General features: G+C 39.0%; 2 long non-coding RNA genes across 2 annotated transcripts; one reads left to right on the top strand and one right to left on the bottom strand.

Annotated features, from left to right (window-relative positions):
- Positions 1 to 4,601: 4,601 nt before the first annotated feature.
- On the bottom strand, positions 4,602 to 7,593 carry LOC109266057 (uncharacterized). Its single transcript, XR_002079506.2, has 2 exons — positions 5,831 to 7,593; positions 4,602 to 5,186 (listed from the first exon to the last, which is right to left on the bottom strand). It is a non-coding gene; the product is annotated as an uncharacterized LOC109266057 (long non-coding RNA).
- A 1,779-nt stretch (positions 7,594 to 9,372) lies between these two features.
- Positions 9,373 to 20,578, top strand: LOC109266058 (uncharacterized). Its single transcript, XR_002079507.2, has 3 exons — positions 9,373 to 9,605; positions 10,860 to 10,961; positions 19,765 to 20,578. It is a non-coding gene; the product is annotated as an uncharacterized LOC109266058 (long non-coding RNA).
- Positions 20,579 to 20,841: the final 263 nt, after the last annotated feature.

The raw sequence follows: 20,841 nt of genomic DNA, 5'->3' as shown, positions 1-20,841 counted from the left end.
CCAATTATAGAGCTGCCTTCCTTACTCTTCAATTTCCACCCTTTAAAAATTTTGAGGTGGATGATGTGCTGAGAACAAAACAGAATTTTAACTATGCTTTTTGCAAACCCTGCATAGGCCTTCTAGTATCTTGGTTTGGAATTGGGGCAAGGAGTGGAGGGGCCTGGCACCTGATGGTTTGACCTTCATAGCAGGGAGTCTCAGCTGAAGCTAAATAAAATGGTTCTACTTTATCATAGGGTTACAATTAAGAAACATCTAGCTAGTGCCCATTTTATGCGAGGCTCTGTTCTAGGTGCTGGAGATTCAAAATGAAAAGACAAGGTCACCTGTCTTGAGGAGCTCACAGTGTAGGGAACATTGCCCTCTTCACCACACTTTGTGTTCGACTTTTAGGTGGTCTTTATTCTCCAAAGCACCTGAGTATTTCGTGGGCTGTGAGGGGGGAAAGGGACAAGCACAAGTGTGGGGAGATCAAGGGGGTGTGCTTATATAAGGCTGGACCTGCCACATAGAGTTTCTCATCCCCCACGAGAAATGCCAAAATCAGGAGGTGAGAAGAGCCAAGAGTTGGAAGTCAGGGTCCAGGAAGCCTCAGAGGACATCTACTGGGTTGCAGAAGAGTAGGGACCAGAGACCAGTATCAAGGCTGGGTTCTAAGAACTACAGGAAAATCGAACAAAAATACCCAGTTGAGAGTAAATGGGCCAAGATCAAGAGAAGTTGCCTAGATGAGGCCACTGTGGCTTGCCTTCACTTGTTGGAAGAAGCATGGTACCAGAGTGGGTCGGCAAAGTTAAGGGCCAGCTATGACCGCGGGGATGAGTGGCGCAGGAGGAACTCTGTATAGGTCGGGAAGAGCTCTTGAGCCCAGGTGGTTGTTGCCTGAAGCCTACAGAGAGAGGCCACGGGCTGAGCACCCCAATAGGGAAGCAGCTTAAGAAGATGCCGAAGCTCAAATCCTACTGGTGAGATTCCTGCTTTCCTCTTGGGTTACTTTACTTAAATTCTGTCCTTTCTTCAGAGCTCACCTAAGTCATATCTTTTCTAGAGCCTCACTGAGATGTCTGTTTCCTCTGAATTTTAAGAGGAGTTAGGAAATTAGCAACATGTTGCTCTGCATTGTCAATTCATCTTTGTAGACACACCCTATCCTTTGACTTAGTGAAGCACAGGACCCAAAATAGCCTGCTTGGCGCCTGTCCTACAGCCCGGCAGCTATACCCATGTCACTCACACTGGCAGGCTAAGCTCTGCCATGGCCTGGGACACCAATTCTCATATTGATGGCCTTACCGCAGACATTTACCTTGTGTCATTTTTGCTGCTGGTGACTTTTGTGTCCCAAGCCCCCAGTGCCTTGCTGACTCTTCATATTTTTGCCTCATATATCAGTCTTTCAGAGGGTCGAGGTCATGCTAAAATAATAGCTGAAGCATAAGGCACATGTAACTGGTATATGGGGAAAAATGACCCATGTAATCAGACATTTCTGGGAGGAAGAAGCTCCTTCCTCCCCTGACCGGGGGTGCTATAGTAGAAGGAACTCTGGGGGAGGAAGGCTGTGGAGCTTTCTGGTAAAGGAGGCAGGGGGGTGAGCTGAGCCAGGGAAGGTCTGGGTTGCTTCTCACTCATCCTCTCCATCACCTACCACCTGTAGCTCTTTATTTTCTTGTCATATGGTAATAAAATGAGTTTGCAAATCTTTCACTATCATAAACTATAGAGAACAAAAACAGAAAACACTCCATTAACTCAATTGGAAATTAATCATTCTCTGATATCCAAACCATATGTTCACATTTCAGTACTTATAGATGTATAAATAAAAATTAAAAATTTATGTCCCTTAAATCTATATTATATAGTCATATAGTCTAATAATCATGTCAATGGCAATTAAAATCCATTTTCTATATTATACCCATTTTATTTAATGCTTAGGAAGCAAGACTGTCCTGTGACTTTGATCTAAATATCTTCACAAGTCTGGAAGTAATTACAATATTTTTTTAGCGTTATACTGTTAAAAGTCTGATTTATTTTCTAGTCTTATTTATTTTTTATTTATTTTTTTCTTTTTTTTTAATTTACATTTTACTTTGTTAATATATAGTGCAATATTGGTTTCAGGAGTAGAATTCAGTGCCCTAAAAAATTTTTTTTTAATGTTTATTTATTTTTGAGGAGGAGGGGAAAAGAGAGAAAGGGGACAGAGGATCCCACACGGGCTCTGGTTCACAGCAGAGACCCAGATGCAGGGCTCAAATTCAGGAACCGCGAGATCATGACCTCAGCTGAAGTCAGACGCACGATCCACTGAGCCACCCAGGTGTCCCTACCATCTTATCTAAAAAGATCACCTTCTAGTGTTATCTAAAAAGATCAACTGGTTAAAAAAAAAATTTTTTTTTTTTAACGTTTATTTATTTTTGAGACAGAGAGAGACAGAGCATGAACAGGGGAGGGGCAGAGAGAGAGGGAGACACAGAATCCGAAACAGGCTCCAGGCTCTGAGCTGTCAGCACAGAGCCCGACACGGGCTCGAACTCACGGACCTCGAGATCATGACCTGAGCGAAGTCGGCCGCTTAACCGACTGAGCCACCCAGGCGCCCCAAGATCAACTGGCTAAACAAAAACAAGAGTGACCCACTCTGGGACAAGAATACTAGTCATTATTCTTTGGTACAAGGTGTGGAGGTCCCTCCAGGCAGCAGATATGTCATGCCATGAATGGAACCTATAAAATCTAGAACCGAAGGAATGATGTTACAGGCTGGAAAAGGTAAAACACTGAAAAATCAATGAAAAGCATGTCTGAGTGCTTCCCCTATGAACTTCTCTTTATAAACTATTGTTAACAAATTCAAGAGAAAAAGAAGACTTAATCCCCATGTTTGATAATTTTATAAAAGGTAGGAGAATTGCCGAGTGTAAGTTCACGTCCAAAATCAGAACCAAAAAGCATTCCCTGGGCTGCTTTGCCCTCCATCACCACCAGAATGACTGACAGGGATTACTGCTGCAAGATTTGTTCTACCAGCAGCTCTGGGTTTTGACAGAACTTGAGTTTGGCTACCCTGTGTCCTTGTCCACTTGCCTTAGTATGTTAGAACAAGTCGAGGATTCCAAGGGCACCAGTTCTATGCTTTTTTGCAGCTCAGGCCTTGTTCTGTTCTACAACGACAGATGGCACTTGTGTATCCAGCCATTTCATAAATTCACATCATTTGTCACAAAGCAGAAACAAGAGGATAAAGACGGATCAATGCAAATCAGCATTATTGGAAATATAACTCAAGAACACATTTGCTCATGCCAAGAATGCTGTGCTCAAGTATGAGGAGGGTGTTGTTTTTCCTGGCCCAAGAAGAGAGATTTTCTGGCTTAGCCCCTTTAGAGAATAACCCAGGCTAAACCAGACAGCTTTAGCTTGGTGAACATCATGCTGGTGTCTAGGAAATCCCATCTATCACCACAATACAAGAATTCTTTTCATCTTGTATACTGGCCCAGGAAGAAAACAGTTGCATATGTATCACTGAAAAGCTGTGCCCCTTTTATACCTGTAGAGGAGTATATATGGTATTTTCAGGTGCAGTTTCACAAGCCTAGTCACTGTTTCCGTATTTCTTTTCCATGACATATTAATTTTGTACAGAAGCACTTGAATTCTCTTAATCACTCAGCAGGTTACCTTCTAAGCGTGTGTGTTTGTGTTTATGGCCAGAAAAAGCAGATTTTTACCCCTCTCAATGACTAGAAAACATCACAGTCCAGGTTACAGTAAAAATACAAGAAAATGTCCCTGACTTAGGAAGAATGTATTACTTTATTCTATTTTAAGGCAAATGGCTGTATCTTACGAAATGGAAAGCAATTAGATATATTTGAACATTGTTATTACTTGCTTTAGGTAAGGAATGCCAGATCAAACAACTTTTACCATTGGCAAAACAAAAACCACAACTATAAAGTCTTCAAAATGAGCGGGTCAGATGTCACCAGTTTTGCCTTTCAACATTCACTGCATTTACCAAAGTATTCGCTCTTTGAAAGGTGTGCAATTTATGTTTAAATCAGATTGAATGTTTGTTTTGTTCTGTTTGCTACTCAGAACATCACTGTACATCAATGTTGCAAAAGCAGTGTCCTTATAGCAAGGTAAGTGTGTAGAGTACATGCAGGATTGATTTAGAGGCCAAGCGCACCCCCACATTACTTTAACACATAATTCAGAAACATTTCTTACAAATATTAACATGTGTAGGAAGTTATTATGGGTGGGGCAGAATTATTTACAAATAACTCTTAGTTGGACTTCACAAATTATGGAACAGGGAGTGTTTTGGTAAAGATGCCCAGGACAGCTCAGGAAATCAGCTGGGAGGACAGACCACATGTTCTCAATTTGGGGTCAGTGTTTGCTTATCACTCATCATGAACATCTCCAACCTGAATTGAGTTAGAAGTTGTAGGAACCCCTCAGTGGAACCTTAGAGCAGCATTCACCCACTATGTGTGGGGAGCCTCTTGGCAGGATGCTAGAGAAAAATCCTCAAACACCCTATGATATTCTGGAAAGAACCCAGCCAACTGTAAAGTGACTGTCTTCTGAAAAGCCTTTATTGTGTAATATCCTACAGTATTGCTGTTGTAAGAGGCCTTAGTTGCACTGCTCCACGAGACAGTTTTTCAGGATAGGCCAGTTCTGGCATCATGTGGACGAGCCCATATAAACTTGATTCCGTTGTAGGAATTCTTTCCTCAAGTATTTTGCTTTACATGTAAAAGGAAAAAAAACACAGAAACTGAGTTTCTCATGATTATATAGACATCCCTATAAAGCACTAGTCTAATTCACACTTTATTAATCAGAAAATTAAAATGCAGAGAGGCCCCAAACACCCTGTGATATGCTTTGCTTCTTCACTCTTGTTTTTCCTTAAGCCAAGTTGTGTTTGACTATGCATTCTTTGCTCAGTGTTCATGCCCAGTGGCTCCAAGCCAAGCAGGTTGGAGGTATGGCTGGGAAATCATTACACAGATTGAAGAGGCTCCTATTGCCTTTGGATGTGAAGGATGCTGTGTTCATCTGGCCATACCATCATGTTTGGTCTGACGTGGCGGAATGAAGGTAGTCATCGAGTTTTGCATTTATTTAGCCACATCATTGTATTCTGGCTAATTAAGAAGAGAAGTCAAATCTTAATATCTCCTAATAGGCACTGGTAGAAACACTTTTATGAGTATGGATTACGAACCCAATCTTCTGAGTCTCACATAAGCCACCTTTCAGCTAACTTCCATTTAAATTTTGCTGGCATAAAAAAAATTACAGGATAGGGTCCTGAGTAAACAAAATGTAGAAATTGTGCTTTGTTTAATTATTCCAAAGCCTTTTGTCTCTTACTTGTAAGGTACAATAAGGCAAAGGCTCTTGGCAGATGCCTAAGAGTTTTATAACTGATGTTGAGATCAGCTGAAACAAAGACACATTTGTTGAGCTTCAGCTTCAGATGCTGGCCTGGCTTTTCAGAAGTAAACCATAAGTGTTTGCTCTTGGATATGGATAAGAGTTTTTCAAAAAATCCATTTGCCAATGCTTACGCAAGGCACTACCACATATTACGAAACATTTGCTTGCCTAACACATAAGAAACAAATTTAAAACACAATAGCAGCATGTGGCTGGGAAGAGAGGCAACCTTATGGAGAGGGTATTCCTGGGAAACAGGGATATTTGCTAAAACCCTGATTAAGAATAAGAATTTGAAGATGAAGAATTGAATTAATAAGTGTCTCTAAAAAGGCAGCAAGACGATTACCAGTAATGATGGCAGCAGCATAGTGGCCCGTGTGTGGGTTTTGGAGTCTGTAGACAGCTCTGCCTTTTGTTGCTTGAACAAGTTGCTTAAAGTTTCTAAATATCACTTTTCTGTTAAAGTGGGACTATCTACCTGCCTTGAAGGCTGTTTCGAGGGTCAGATGAGATTACATTCTGAAAGTGCTTTGTCAACTGTAAAGTTCTACCCCAATGAGAACACTGATAAAATAATAATAATCATTATCACAGTAACAATACCAACTAACATTTAAACACTTGCCCTGTGCCAGACACTAACCTAAGAGCTTTACAGGCATTATGTCATTGGGTAGGATACTATTTTTATCCTTCTCATTTTCCAGAATAGGAAACTGTGAAGATTAGCTAGGTTGAATAACTTCACCAAAGTCTATCTCGCACCTACATTTGTGCTTTTACTTCCACACTGTATTGCCTTCCCTATTTTAACCGCCATGAACGCTATCTGAATTCATTTAGGGGCGATTGTATGTTTTCATGTATTACATAAAAGCAATCTTTCTTGTCTAATACTTCATTGACTAGCCCAATCACTAGCTTAATACATGTTGTCTATATGCAGCACATTCACAAAGGTATAAATACATAATTAACAAAATAGAAAATTAGCATTATTATTCTAGAGTGGCAGAACTTACAAAAGGAAGGGTGTAGAACATTTAAAAAGCAGCATGAAAACTAATGCAAAATTATATAGGCTCAATTGTAGATAATTAAGTCCCGAAGAATGGAAAAAGAAAAAAATTCCTGCAAACATATGACCCTACTAGCACCTTATTTTTATGATCAGTTGTCCATTTCTAAAATTCTTTTCTTTACAATTAAAGGCCTAAGCCCTGAAATAATAGTCCTATGAGTTGGTCTCTAAGCCTACGAGGATTCTAGAATGGCACTGCCCAATATGGTAGCCACTAGCTACATGTTTAATGGACTGAGCCACCCGGGTGCCGCAAAGTTACATATGTAATCATATCAGGGGATTTTGCACGGATATTTAGGGTGATAGCTACTGGAAAGAGGTAGGGTGTATTGTGAATCAATAGGAGAGAAGATTAAGGCATCAAGTTTGGACAATTATCTTAACCCTAATCTTTTAGGCTCTCTGCTCGGTAAAGCACAGGACTTGGCAGTGATATGTTCACCGTTGCATTTTAGCCCCACAGAGGTGAGAAATGGGTGAGGGAAAGTGAGCAAATAGCTCTGGCCACAGCCATCAGAGTTGTTTAAAGAGGGCTTTTTAGGCAGATGAAATGGCCCAAGCAAAGGCACCAAATCTTGAAAAAGCCTTGTGACCTGGTTATGGTGTAAGGTGATTTCAGAATGGTAGAATCCCAAGATGAGACAATAGCAGAAACAGGTGTTGAAGGTTAAAACCAGGCTCAAATTTTAATGGATCTTGTGTTCCCTAAAATGTTTTAATATTATCTGTTAGGCCACAGGGAGCCATCAGGAGTCTTAAAGATGTGGATGACATGACTGGCATAGCTTCATCTTTCAGGAAGGTAACTATGACAGAGGTGAGGAGGGTGTCTTCGGTCACAGGTTGAGAAACAAGTTCTGGATTTTCTTGTGGTAATGTTATTGAGCTCTAACCTCCAAATCATAATACCTCATAGTTCCAAATTAGAATGACTTTCAAAATATCTACTGATTTTTTGACATTAAACAATAATGACACTAAAAGGACACATTAAGTGCTTTGTTAAATATGTGCTGGTAAAATGGATTATTAGCATGGCCTGAGAACTTCAGTCATCTACTGAAAGCAGCTTAAGTCCATTCTTGGTTAATATATTTATAATACTTATAATGCTACTAATTGGCTTTATAAGATTACAGAATGAAAGAATTGAAACGACGGACAGTTATCAGGCTGGAAATAAAATGGAAAGATGGATGAAATATGAAATATGAGAGATAAGCCAGGGCATCCTCACTGTGCCAGCGGTGTTTTGTTCGTTTTGGAAAAAGATTTGGTAAAATGAGTGACAGACTCTTCTCTCATTTTTTCCCGTTCTACTAATTTGGTCCTGAGGTAAAAAAGTGAGGGTATGCTGCAAACCATTTTTCCCCTGATGAAGCCTCAGCCCAGATCTGTGCCTTGTGGTTGTGAACCAATGTGTCTGGGCCAGGAGATGGCTCCAGTCCCATAACTAGGAGTAAGCTAGCACTCTTCATAACCATTATGAGATTGGATGCCCTGACTTAATCATGGAGAAAGAGATACTTCTGTTCAGGACTAAAACATTTACTATGAAGTACATAACAGCATCAAAAAAATCAATCTGACATTTTCCCAAAGGTTTGGATGAATTGCCTTCTCAAAGAAGGAGCAGGGAGCAGCCTCTGCGGCATCTCTAATGCTTCCCCTCATGTCTCCTCATCCACCTGACTGGCCTTAGTGCAGACAGACTGATCCCGCCAGCCTCCCTGAAAGGCACTCTCAGACTGCATCTCTGCTTCAGAAGTGTTTCATGCGTCAGTATAAGTGTTTTCTTATTCTGTTCCATTTTAGGTATGTGATTAATTTTAATTTTATGTATATGCCACTTAAAGACTAATTATATTTAATGACTGTCTCAGAAACTATTGAAAAATTTTAAAAACGGGACATCTGCTTTTACCATGCTGAGGTAAACTGGTACTACATTTATAATCCCATTGTAAACAATAGAAAATTGGGCAAAATGTACAAAATCATTGTTTCAAACATTATAAAAGAGAGAGCATAAAACTGTGATCCCTGACAGAAGGTAACTAGATAAGGGGAGCCCTACAATTTCCTAGGCTTTCTGCCTGGGAGTACTGTCTGAATTGAGGCACAGAGAGAGAACCCCAGCAAAACACAACAGTCATATTTAAATCGAGAAGACAAAGAGGAGAATTCAGGGAAGCTGAAATGACTAGAATTTACAGAACAGAGAATCAGAGAGAAGGGAATTATGCAGATAAAAACCTACAGAAATCTGCATGGGATTGCCTTGAGTCTGTGCAAAATACTAAACTGGGATACACAGAAAGAAACTCCATGGGGCCATAAACGAACAACTAGGGAGCTGTAAGCATGAGTGACAATTCTCCATTGTTTGCTCACATTTCCCCATACCTTGCAACCAGAGGTACTGACTACATTTATTCTAGACCTTCCCCACCCCCCCACCCCCCGCCCAGAGATGTTTATATAGCAAATAGCCTTCAAGGATAGAGCTACTGTCTCTCTCAGGAGCAAAGGGTAGAAAAACTTACTTCCCATTATAAAAGATTCGGGTTCTGTAACTCAGGGTTCGTCTCCTTTACCACACTGTACTTCATGTGCAGATATTGCCCTGGAAAAACTAGCACTCAGGAAGGTAGTGCGAATATTGACACTCCAGCACCTATTCCTATGATGAGTAATAAAGTTCTTTGTCCCTGACCCAGAAATCATGTCTTCTGTTGACATCCTTGAAACTATGGCTGGCTAACTTGTTAGCTTGCAAGTAGGGTAAGACCTCAGACCTTTCATAGATTTGGACCGTTTGGTGATAAGCAAACACAGCAAACTGTTGGCCAAACTGCATGGTCAGTGGGGCAAAATAATGATTCTCCCCTTTATTGGCTTTTATTGAATAGGATTTAGGAGGTGGTTACAGGCTGAGTATCAGAAAATTGACTGAAGACAACTCCCTTGATTGTTGTTGACTCTCCTTTGAGGAGGAGGGATGCTGTTCCTCAACCAATTTTGCAGTCAGCCTCAGGTCAGTCCTGTTGTAACAGTTAATAATAATATTCATCCTGGGAGAATTTGATATCCATATGGAAAAAATTAACCTTGAAATGACTTTACAATGTTCACAAAATTGATTTAAAAAACAGCTAAAGCTATAAAACTTTTAAGAAGGCAAGATAAAATAAAATCAAGATTTTGAGGGTAGGAAAAGGATATTTAGGATACAGAAATATAAACTAGGTGAAAATTAATTGAATTTCATAATCAAAAGTAAGTTCCTCTATTCTCTGAAACACATTGTTAAGAAAATTAAAACCAATCCATCAAGTGAAAAAATATTTACAATAAATATATCTGAAGATTTATATCCAGAATATATAAAGAACTACTCATCTCACTAATTAAAAAGACAAGAATCCAATTTAAAATGGACAAATGATTTGAACAAGCACTTCACAAAAGAAGGCATGCAAATAGTCACTAAGCACTTTTAAAAGATGCTCAATATCATTAGCACCAGGAAAATGCAAATTAAAATCACAATGAAATACTATACTGCACATAAGTATCAGTCATGATGTGCAGCAATTAAAACTCTTACACATTGCTGGAGAGGACGTAAAGTAGCACAAGCACTTTAGAAAGTACTCTGGCAGTTTTCTTATGCACTTAACCATATAACTCAGCAATTCCATTCCTTGGTATTTACCCAAGAGAAATGAAAACATATGTCTTTGCAAAGACTTTTATATGAATGCTTACAATGGATTTATTCATAATAGTCCCAAACTAGAAACTCAAAAGTCCATTGAGGGGTGAATGGATAAACAAGTTGTAGTATATCCACAGAAGGAAATACTTGTCAAAAAACAAAAAGGAATGGACTTCTGATCGATGGAAAAACACAAAGGAATCTCCAGAACATTATGAGAGTGAAAAAACAAAGCCAAAACTAACAGAAGAGCACATTCTATGTGATTTTACTTATGTAAAATTCTTGAATAGGTATAGTGAATTACAGTGGAATAAAGCAGATCATCGATTGCCTGAGGCTGCGATTGTGAGGGCAATGGTTGTAAAGTGGCACGAGGCAAATTTGTGGATGGCTATTCTTGATTGTGATGGTGATTCCATGGGAGATATATTTGTCAAAGCTCATCAAACTGTAAATTTAAAATGGGTACATTCAGTATATATAAATAGTACTTCAATAAAGTTGATTTAAGAAGAAAAAATCCACAGATTCAAAAAAGAGATTAACATGATTACGTCAATGATTCAGAGCCAACCTTAAAAGAATTCCCACTGACAAAAATTGACAAAAGGAGGATGATGGCTGTGGATGCTTAAAATACAATGGAGGACACCTGGGTGGCTCACTCAGGTAAGCGTCTGACTCTTGATTTTGGCTCAGGTCATGATCTCATGGTTCGTGAATTCAAACCCCTTGTGGGCTCCAGGCTGACAGTGTGGAGCCTGCTTGGGATTCTCTCTCTTTCTCTCTCTCCCTCTCTTTCTTTGCCTCTCCACCGCTCATGCTCTCTCTCTGTCTTTCTTGCTCTCAAAATAAGTAAATAAAAACTTAAAAAAATAAAATGAAAAAATACAATGAATATATAAAAAGACATTACTCCATAATTACATGCATGTGCACACACTCACATCAAAGACCAGAATTTAATTTTATTTTCTTAAACATCTTTTCTGTGGGTAGTAACTGTTCTGAAACAGTTTTTGATTCTGAAGTGCTATTATTGCACTTTTAGGATCTCAGGTTTTATTGGTTTTGAATTACTAATTAAAAAATATATTTTTGTAATATTTTCTAAGCAAAACTTGGATGGCATTTTAAAAACCCAAATTATGTAGGCTTGTCTTGAGAATGCCTTGAGAATGTACCTTGCAGACTTCCAACTACAGGGACATTAACTGACCATTAGTTATGGTCACATCCACCTGTCACATTTGGAAATGCATTGCTTCATTTGCACTGAGGCCATACTTCCAGTGGGCTACTCCAAGCCCATGACTGATTGCAGCACGCATACTAAGGCAGCTTGTTCCTGAGAGCCATAGGTCTTTTTCCAGAAGGCTAGTTTTGGCGCAAGGACACCCCAGTCACTTTGATGAACTTTCATTAGACTTAATGGAGGTCAAAAACACTTTTACCCAACTTACCTTCCTTTCTCTCCTTCACTAGGAGTCAGATTTGCATCATAACTGGATGAATCGCCCATCCTTTCCCAGCTCCCTTCCCAGTTTTTTCTAATAGGCATTCTCTTCGATACAATCCTTATAGATTTAATCTCATTTTGATGTCTATTTCTTGGTGAACCTGAACAAATACATAGTCCAATATTTGATTACCTTTTATAGCAATAGAGGCCCATTGATGGCTTTTATTCTCTTATATTTATACCTATTTAATTCCATCTTGTTGGCTTAAGGTCCGTTATTCCAACAAATTAAGGTATTTGTGAATCATGATTCTATATTCTTTTACTTCTGTTACTTTTCCCACCTTTATGAGGTCCAAAAACGGTGAGTAGTTATGTGTCTTCTTCAAGTTGTGAGTAAAAGTATTAAACCGGAATAGTCAAATGACAGGCCCTTTTGATCATACAATCAAAATCTATAATAAGCCTGACCTGACAGTATAGAAAAGTCCATGTTTTCATAAATTGAAAAATATTAGAGAATTATAAGAATAGTAAATTATATGTAGCTAGAAGGTGGGCAGTACCCTTATAATCAAATTGTATATCTCCTCCTATAGTATTTTGCACATATGTGTTGATAATTGTAGTTTGCTATAAAAATATGCCATGTAGTTCTTTTTCTCTGTTACTAGAGTAGGGATGACAGCATAAAAATTTCAGCTCTTAGAATATCAAGAACTATCTTCTAAATGAAATAACTTGTAAAAGCAATGTAATTGGATTCCCTTAAATAGGGATTTGGTGGTTTGCTTCTTTGTTTACTGTGATAATTCAAGAAAAAAAATACTTGGTGTTGTAATAAGGGCATAGTTCATTTGTATGTAGGCTTAGAAATGATTATATGGGAGCTATGGATTTTCAAACTAATTGTTTCAAAAATAATTTGCGTGGAGGCCAAGGTAATGCCTGGCAAGTAAGGAAGAGAATAAACTAAAAATTTTTTTTATCACGGATATCCATGCTAATATTAAAAATAATTTTGGTACTACATACTTAAGCACTTAAAAGGTACTACATACTTATACCTTTCATTAGCTCATAGAATTCATGCACTTTTTTTATAAGAAATGAAATAGGCCAGAAATAAATATATCACGATAAATATTGTGATTAATAAGAGGCTGAACCTAGACATGATTTCAAATATGTGCCACCATACGACACCATTAGAAAGCACTATCAATGTGTAAATTGTCATCTTGCCTAAGGTTGTTGTCCCTTAATAAATCTTTGGTCCAATCGGGTAGCAGACTATAGGATAAAAACGATTATTGTCTACTCTATATTTTTAGAACTCATGAACATGGACAATATTTCATAAAGGGAACCAAAACACCATTAACTATATGGATAAGGAAATCATACCAAATCAGTGGTTCAATTTTCTCCACAAATCATGGCTAAAACTTTTATCCTTTTTCTCCCTTGGATTCTTCTATTACTCTAAAGGCTAATAATAGGAACATTCTATTACATGTTTCTCTTTAGATCTCTTGAATCATAAGCAAACTTTCATCTTTAATTAGTTTAACAGCTAGTGTTATTGATGAACGGTAATATGCAGAAGAGGCTGACAATCATTGTGGGTTTTTTCTGTAACTGAAATAAATAATAACGAGATATGTTCTCATAGATAGTGGAAAAAATGTCTCAATGGCCCCTGGAATACAAATAAAGGAGCTATGATACTACAAAGGACATCTTGATAAGAAGCAGATTCAAAGAGAACAAAAAAGGAACTAGATTATCTGCTGACATAAATCTTTTCTCAACTATATTATATCCTACTGAAGTCTTTTTTTAAAGGCAGGAGTCCAAAAAGGATGTGTTTTGCCACAAACAAGGAAGATCAAAGTAAAGTGCTGTTCTGTTATTCAACTTAAAGAGAAAGAGAGATACTAACAGAAGAAATCATGGACCATAAGCAGAAATGGTACAATGATCTTTTACAGGAATGAGTATTTCTGATGTTTGCAATGCATGAGTGGTGACTTGGGACTAGGTAGTGATCCAGAGAGAGAATCTAAGATATGTCCCTTAAGCTACCTAAAGGCATGACTAAGAACAAGTCACTCTAAACAATAAAATAAGATCTAGAGCTAGGAAAACACCAAATGTGGTTACTGAGTTAGAACTGAACATTCTGTAAAATAATAAGGCACGTTCTCTCACCAGACAGAAGTGTGAGAAGGAAATGTCACACCCTGCTGAGGGAGGGACTATGTCAAAATCACCTCTGGGATTTTTTTCAAGCTCAAAGAAATTTTGACGACTCCACCACCACCACCCCCAGCCCCCACCACCACTGCTTACAATCCTACCTCCTCCTGAAGAGTTAGTGCCCAAAGGAGCCACTCTTACTGATGAGTGGGTTATCATATCACTTGGGTGGGGTGGGGCAGAGAGTAAGCTGAGAACCACCATCTCAGTAAGTGTACATCCCTGCTTCATGTGACCATCTGTGTTGTGGGCTGGGCTCCCAGCTCTGCCGGGAAGAGAGTGGACTAAATACACAGAAGATGGCCCCACCTTTTCATCAAGGCATCCCCCTCTCCACATGCAAGGGTGCTCATGCGGCCTGCCTGAGGAAGGCAGCAAATGTTCATTGTGTTCACACTACTCAGAATACTATTACACAGGACAGAGAAGACATGATCTCTGCTCTGAGAATTGTTGAGAGCTCTGTAATTTCTATATGCTGGCACTTATCTAAATATGGTCCTCCTTGTAAGGCATTTGCCAGCAGATTGACCTGGATCTAACTCTGTATTTAGAAATTTAATATAAGTGTCGTTAAGTAATTTGGCAGCCTTCCAGTCCCATGGTTCTGTGTGCATAATAAATATTTGTTGAATGAATGATAAATAAAAACATGCAGGCTATACTATCAACTAGGTTGATAAACAATAGTTCTCATTATTCATCATAGTTATGTCCCATATATTAGCTATTAACACTGAACTAGTGAATTCTGAGCCCTTACTCCTAGGGAAAATAACAGGGTTAGTGCCTGTCAGACTCTGGTCAGAACATTTATATGTAATCTATTTGCGTGTGTTTTCTATTTAAAGACACCTTATATAATCTATATTGTTGATTCATTAACTTGAAGTCATAGTTTACAGCACTAACACCCGTGACTGAGTGAGCTTATCCAACACACATATTTTCTCTGAAAGGCACATCACAGCCTTCTTGCACTTAGAAACACTAGACGGCACTTTAGGACTACACATAATGGCCATTTTAAACAGTAAAATCAGCAATTAAAGCACAAAAATGTGAAAACGTGGTACTAAATAGACCATGAAAAGGAAGGATACTTGTTTGTTTATTAGTATAGGAACTGAAACAGGAAGGTAGAACATAGCTTTGTTCAACCTCAGCTGGGGACCTGTACCACTGCTCTGTGCATGTCCACAAATGACCACAAGAACATCCCAAGTATTAACTCTGGGGGGCAGCAAGGAAGTGAATTCACACATACTGAATCCATGAATAATGAGGATCAATGGTACAACTGAATCACTTGAAGGAAATCATGGCAGTTAAGTTGAATAAAGGCAATGTTGTACTAGCTTATTCTTTGAAACAGCAGCTCATATAGGTTCCCACTGTAATTTTAGCCAATTGAAACCATTCTCCAATAATACATATGGAATAATATCTTACATTCTGGCTACAGAGGTTAAAGACAGAGGGTCTTTGTTTTTTGTCAGTTTGTTTTTAAATGTTTATTTATTTTTGAGACAGAGAGCACTAGGGAGGGGCAGAGAGAGAGGGAGACAGAAGATCCAGAGCAAGCTCTGCACTGACAGCACAGACAGGCGGCTTGAACTCACGAACTGTGAGATCGTGACCTGAGCTGAAGTCAGATGCTTAACCAGCTGAGCCACCCAGGGGCCCCATGGATATGTGGTCTTTGCATCTGCTTATTCCAACTCAGGTAAGCAGTGGGGTGTTCTCCATCACCCAGACCTCCTTCAAGTCTGCTGGTAGGTCCTACTACCACATTCCCTTCCTATCTAGGCTACGTTCACGGTCATTACCTCTCTACCACAGAAAAGCCCGAGAGCTCTGTCATGCAGTTGGTGGCTAAATGTCAGGGGAACAAAAAGGCTTCAAGCACCACAAGGATAGGACGCCAACAGAAATGGAACTCATGCACAGTGCTGCCTGGGCGTCCTGCACTTTTGCTTTTGTTTTTATTTTGTCATTTCTTCCTGTTGTGAGAGCATTTTTCTAAGCAATAATGGGTAGAGACAGTTTAATCATAATTGTGAAAAATACTAATCATGACTAATTATGATTTTTGTAGTAGCTGGTATTTTTAAAAGCATTCAGACTACACGTATTCCCCGGAGGGTCTTTCGCATCCTTATCTCTGAACTTAAGTGAGCCATGTTATTTCCTCCATTAGTGCCCAAGTTGCAGCCGGGAGCTTCTTGGCAATGCTTGTATCTGAGGCTGGAAGATTGCCTCACCTGCGTGGGTGGCAGGTGGCAGCTCTTCTTGCAGAGCAAGGTCATGGGAGAAAGTCATCAAGTCTACAATAAAGTAAATGCCCCTTAATCTTAGTCTATTCTCATAGAATTTGCATTATTATTATTATTAATTTAAAAATGTTTAATTGTGGTAAATTATATGTAACATAAAATTTACCATCTTAACTATTTCTAGGTATAAGTTCAGTAGCGTTAAGTATATTCATGTTGTTGTGCAGCCAGTATGATGAGGAGAAATACAAAATGGGCTGGCATCACATGGCCATGATCAGATCATTTATCTCTAAGAAATAGACTTAATTTTTAAGTTTAAAAAGAGCACAAAATTGGGGCGCCTTAAGCGTCCGACTTCGGCTTATGTCATGATCTTACTGTTTGTGAATTCGAGCCCCATGTTGGGCTCTGTGCTGACAGCTCAGAGCCTGGAGCCTGCTTCAGATTCTGTGTCTCCCTCGCTCTCTGCTCCTCCCCCACTCATGCTCTGTCTCTCTGTCTCTCAAAAATAAATAAACATTAAAAAATTTTTAAAAAAGAGCACAAAATCAACTTCATTCCAAGGGCATATGTTGTCATATTTTTGTCTACAATTTTAACTATTTTAAAGAAGTAGGTAGAAGTAGCCCAGGTATCCAATGACAGATGAATGATGGATAATCAAAATGTGGTATATATATTCAGCCTTAAAAAGGGAGGAGATTGTGAGACACAGGCTCACGTGGATGAACCTTGGGGGCATTACGTCAAGTGAAAAGTCAGAAACAAAAAGACTAACACTCTATGATTCCACTCATATGAGGTCCCAAGGGTAGTCAAATCCACAGCGACAGAAAGTAGAATGCTGGTTGCCAGGGGCTGACAGAAAGTAGAATGCTGGTTGCCAGGGGCTGGGAAGGAGAAGAAAAGGAGAGCTGTTGCTTAATGGGTACAGAGTTCTCCAAGATGAAATATTTCTAGAGATTGGTTGCACGATAATATGAGGGCACAGAGATGTCAAGTAACTTACTCAAGGTCACCCAGCTGGTGTGGAATGGAAACATGGTGTAACTCAAACAGTGTGGTGCCAGAATCTTAGCCATTACACTATGAGTGAAGGAATAAAGAGAATAACGCTTCAATTACAAAATGAGAGGAAAGAGGTAGCGAGTTTTCTCCTTCCCATTATGCATCACAATGTTCTTGTTTGGTGACAAATTGTACTGTGAATTATAGATGCTATGGGGCACAGGGTGGAAAGAGAAAATATTTCTGCTGCCTTTTCTCCTCTGCTGGCAGAGAAAAGCCCTGGCACACGAAGTTTTTCTCCACTCTGGATATCATGCTCAGTGCTTGGGCAGTGGAAGTTAGCATGGTACCTGCCTGACTAAATACTGTCAAATTTGTTTCAGAACATGGCAGGTCAGGACACACAAACATCCTTCTGGAAATAAGATACAGCCATCTGTATTTACCAGTCTTAACTGAAAGTGCTAATACCTTACAAAGAAAGGATTATACTCCATAATTTCAACTTGCCTTTGTGTTATACACAAATGTCAACCTTGAGAGCAATAACTTTTCCCAGCACATCTTCTTTACAGTTTAATTTTCCCCTATCTTTCCCATGTAACGTCCTCTTTCTCCTGTCTTCTCTTCTCTGTGTCCTTCGCCATGGAGTGTATATTTGATATAGCATCTCAGAATTCCTCTAATGCTACTTCAGTTGAACTTGGAAAACACTGAGGTGATTACTAATTTATTGCTGTCTACTCCTAAGTGCTTAATGCAAGCTTGATAAAAATCAATAGCTATGTGTGCCTCTCCACTGTAGGGATATGCTTGTGATATATGACTAGGTGAGGTAGTTGTTGGGTGATTTATGAAAATCTTCTGAGATAATCTGCCACCTTCATTTTATTGGTGTCATGGAATATGCTAATGGTCAAATAAGTGGAAGCAGAAGCAGGGAACAGATGGAGAAGAATAGGTACTATACACCCTCTCCTTCAAATGACTTGTTGAGAGCAAAAAGGCTAATGTGTGGACTGGGGACATCTTGCCTGATCTGAATAACATCTCAAGAGAAATTAGAACTAGGATGCCTAATGCATTTCCAACCAAAAGGCCAAGGTTACAAACTTCCGCAGCCACCAGGCTTTATCTCCTACTCTAGAACTCACTCCTTTCCGGTAACAAAGAAGGACTTGTCATTGGTTCATAATCTGCAGCACCCACCCAGAATGCTTGGCTTTCTACCTTCTCTGTGTTGAAGAAGAGCCTTCCCTTATAAAAGGGGACCCATTATGAGGGATGGTTAAAACCATCTGCCTGCACTAAAAGAGAACTAGACTCTTTCCACAAAATAATTCGACTTTTGTCTTTTGAACTACCCTCACAAATGGTGTGGTAAAATGGAGTCATGAACTTCCCTGCATTCATCCTTTTCTAGATCCACACAGAACACTCTGGCAGACAGCCTCTGCAGTCTGTGCTCAATACAGAACAGTGCAGGAGGCAGGAGGCAGGAGCTGCCAATCCCCAGCCTGAAACATCAGCAGGGCATTGTGTTACCAGCTCAAGGAAGAATGTGGTTCATTTTCTTCACAACTTCTAGAAATTCGACATTTATTCCTAGCCATGCCTCCCCCAATCCAGCTGCTCTGAGTATCAAAATGGCCTCAAAAGTTTTTAGTGTTTAAAAGGTTGTTTAAAAAGAGCAGCTCTTTAATTTGCTAGTCATACCACTACAATATCTTTGGCTCCATCTATTTCAAGGCAATTATCTCTGACTTGAAATACTTGGTTTTCTGAATATTGAAACATAGCAAGATTTATTATATCACTGATATAATATTAGAATTTATTAGAGAAATAACATATGTTCATTAACAACCACGGCTTTTTAATTACATTTAGAAAATTCCCTAACAGAGTTAGTTCCTGTCAGTGGAAATAAGCACCATTCTCCAGAATAAAAGGCATAAATATGACAGATAGCAGGCAAAGACTATTTCTACCCTCTTTGTTATTTACTTTCTTATTTGCCAGAAGTGGATTGATCACTTCAGATTCCATTCTTTTCATTGGGATTTCGGCTGTTGTCCACCTTCTGGAGACACCACCCCCCTCAAATGCATTTCTGCCGTTGACTTCTGTTTGATCCTTCTAAGGCCTGGGCACCCTGGCAGGGGGCTCCACTGGTGTGCAATTCAGCAATGTCTAGGCTGATGTTCTGAGAAAACACAGAGAAGGTGGGAAGAGTCTCCCAATCAGAGACAAGCTAAGAGGGATCTTAATTTAGCAGGCATAGAAAGAGATAGATTTCTTTGGAAATGATATTTTTAAAAAATAAAGAAGTATTATCTTTATGAGTGTTGGATAAAGAATCATCATTTTGATCATTCTCTTTATATTCTTTACTCAGTTTATTTTTTAAACTAGCTTCTTGAAACTCCTTGGTTCAATTTTGCATTTTGCTTTGTTGTAGGTGACTTACAAAGCAATTGGCAAATGATTGAGACCATTCCATGGGCCCTGTATGCCTGAAGACACCACCTGTGTGGTCAGCTTCACTTCAGACTCTTCAGGCTTCACTAGAACAATAGATGCATACATCCAACATTTGATTGTCGGCCAAATTTTGTCACCAAATGATAATAACCTTCATGATATTTTGTAATTACAGTCTCATTGAATGGCATCTGAGGATTCTGAAGATCTTTGGGAAAAAATCTCCAATGGGAGAGGGTAACACTGAGAATAATAACGAAGGCCAAACATCAACAGATTTGTTTCTTCTGCTGGACTTCCAATGGGAGGGTGAGATTTACTAATGGATCTTGAAGAAATAACTCCATCACAAAGCTTAGTTCTGAATTGCCAAGAGCACACTCATTTTCCTGGAGGATCATCTCCTTTTGCATACACTGATTCATTTTGACTGAAAGCAGAAGTCTGCAAGAATCTGCACTAAGCCCAACATTCGAGTCCTTCCCCATTAAACATGAAGGGGAAATTGAGAAAGAGCACTGGACTAGGATGCAGGAGGCAGGCAAACTGGCTTCTTGGTCTATTGCTAACCACGTGTATGTGATGGCTAAGTCTGAGCAAGTCATAAAGTCAGGGTTTCCATTTCCTCCCTTACAGGGTGAGAGAGCTGGACTAATTATCTCTAATCTTTTTTCCAGCTTTAATACTCCCTGAGTCTAAATGATATTGATGATCAATGAAACAATTTATTTTCCTGAGGCTGTCAATTATTTATTATATTTGGATCACTAAGAAGGAAACAGGAAAAGGCACATTGCAGATCTTGTTTTTTGACATTATTTTCTTGATTTCTTACAATTGCTCTGGTACACTGTTTAGTTAGTAATTTCATTCACTATAATTAGAATTTCTAATATATCATAAAATCCACATGCAAACATTACACTAAGAATGTGCCTACATGAAAAAACACCCACTAGCTTATTAAGTAAAAGAAATTATTTAGCACTGTGTAAAATAAAACAAACAAGCCTACAGTTTGTGATTTTCCCTCCATTTTTACCCATTTATGTGG

The sequence above is a fragment of the Panthera pardus genome, unplaced genomic scaffold, assembly GCF_024362965.1.
Source record: "Panthera pardus isolate Hobbes unplaced genomic scaffold, ASM2436296v1 HiC_scaffold_1, whole genome shotgun sequence".
Classification (NCBI taxonomy): Eukaryota; Metazoa; Chordata; class Mammalia; order Carnivora; family Felidae; genus Panthera; species Panthera pardus.
The sequence above is the reverse complement of the archived record's forward strand: the minus strand, read 5'-3'. Positions and strand labels throughout refer to the sequence as shown.